Raw genomic sequence first — 2,388 nt, forward strand, 5'->3', positions numbered from 1 at the left:
ATGGTGCACGTGATGCTTCGATCACGGTCATGCAAAATCAAGGGGGAAGATATAAAATAAGTACAGATGAAATATAAAAATATAAATATAAAATAAAAAGAGTGCGCGACTAGCAGAGCAATCGACGAAATCATACGCCAGGCACCGAGAGCCGGGAATCTGCCGTCCGAGCGGTCAGACTCCGTCTGAGCACAATAGACTTCGAGCGCCACGTTGGCTACTTGCATCACATTGCGTGATTCTTTTCGAAACATCACGTGCACCATTTTTTCTGTCCCTAAGAGTTACTACATTTAGCTCTTACGCACTTATTAAAACTGCTTCTCGCCACCACATCTTGGGGATTCTTTTCGGCTTCTGGATGGCCAAGAGAGCATGACAAGCCCTCTATCTGCGCCTGGTGCACGCCCTGGCTCTGCACGCTCGTACCATTGACCAAACTCTTTCTATATACGGCTTTGGTTCGGGTGAGCCGCGTACCTAACACGGCTCAATCGAGGCATTCGACAGAACGTTCAACGGAACAGGAAAGACGCGCACAATCCCGCGGGTGGGTGACAAATACTGCGCATTACGCACAGTTAAAAACACGGAAGGGGACTGAGTGTGGTGAAAATAATCCCTGGAGAAGGGGAGCAAGAGAGACAAAGGACAAACATCTATCTCCAAACACAACTAAGTGGCCGGTGCGCGACCTAAAAAATTTTCCTGGCCCTGGTATCGAAACAGGGACCTCTCCAATGCACCTGGCCCGATACCAGGACCAGGCGACTTTTTTCGGTCACGCGCCAGTCACCCATCTGTGTTTGGAGATTCATGTCTGTCCTTTGTCCCTTTTGCCCCCCTTCTCCAGGGATTATTTTCGCCATTCTTGTCCAGCTCGCTTGCACCTTTTCATTTAATGGAATTATAATCAGGACTACGCGTGTCGTCTTGCTACGCTTGACACGTGTTACGTGCGTGTCGGGCTCCCCGCGGGGTCCTTTGACAACCCATCGGATGCATATATCCTCTGAAACATTTGTCTTATCCCAGATATCTTTATTTCTGCTTCATTTCAGGCAAAATAAGAGTTAGAGCAAAAAACAGAATGAAAACGTGGCGAGTCTGGGAAAAGAAAAGTGAATAATTTATACTTCTTTCCGCTTGCCTTAGATTCATTGTGCCCTGGTGGTGCCAAAAAACCTCTTCAAATGTTGAGGATCGTGGAGGTAGTTCGTATATAAATGCATAATCTTTAAGCGTTTTTATGTTTATATTTATGGAGAGGGTTGTGATAGTTTTAACGTTTTAGTTACCTAAAATTCATGCTTCTATGTGCTCCTTTTAAGGATAATATTTTGCTTCTTTGAGGGGATGCGAATTTGAAAGGTAGAAGAAAAAGTCATAATTACGTGCTTTTTAATATGTTTTTACTTGTAGACTTTAGATTATGCTCAAGGAATTATTCCGATGAGCATCAGTGAAGAGTGATGCTTTAACACACATACTATATATTCATTTTTTAAATAAGTTTTCAAACATATTTCTTTTATTTTGGCTACCTCTCGGCTGTCAGTAATGGCCATAAATACATAATAATAAATTAAATACACCGGATTAAAAATAATTGTGTAGGACAGTCGGCCGAAATAAAATTAATATGGTTAATATAATGAAGACTGTATTTAATAATAAATAAAGCACTTCTTTAAGCTGTCTGATATCTGATGATGTGGGGCTAAATTTTTTATTTATCAATGTCGATCAGTCAAGACGCTCAGACGACCACGCAACGCAAAAAAAAGGACGGTCAGCTAAACTTAATTCAGGCGGAGCACGAGAAGAATACCAATGAAGCCGCAGAAGGAAGGAACGACTCATTTACCACTTGTGTCCTTGGTTAGAGATAAATGTAGACGCATGCTCTAGGGGTACACGACTGCGTGGCTCACGCGGTGACGTGATTTATCTGCGTAATTTTGCGGGAGTTCAGCTCCGAAAGGTTCCAATTATCGACGCGCAGTAATGTATCTGTTACTTTCAGTTGTTACCCGATTTCGAGCTTGGGCAGTCTTGCCGCAGCAAATTACAGCGCTGCTGATTACCGGGCATAACTTGGGTGAACAGTAAACAGTAATTTATATTGTGAAATTCGGGGACGGGCATTCCTGACGTGCGTGCATGGGTGCACAACTATGCAGACGAACACAGCGCCGCCGATCAGTATCTTTCTCTCTTAATTTAACAATCCTATGAACTTTTGTGATTTTACACCTCCTTCGCGTAAATATCTTATTTGTTAGTTCTCACAGCTGTGCTTTCTGAACTTCTCTAAGTGAATATTTTTAGAATTGCATTAAAGCGGGGTTTCTTCTGCTTGGAACGCTTCGATTTATTCTCACTGAA

This window comes from Ixodes scapularis, unplaced genomic scaffold (assembly GCF_016920785.2).
Source record: "Ixodes scapularis isolate PalLabHiFi unplaced genomic scaffold, ASM1692078v2 PGA_scaffold2__306_contigs__length_199485367, whole genome shotgun sequence".
NCBI lineage: Eukaryota > Metazoa > Arthropoda > Arachnida > Ixodida > Ixodidae > Ixodes > Ixodes scapularis.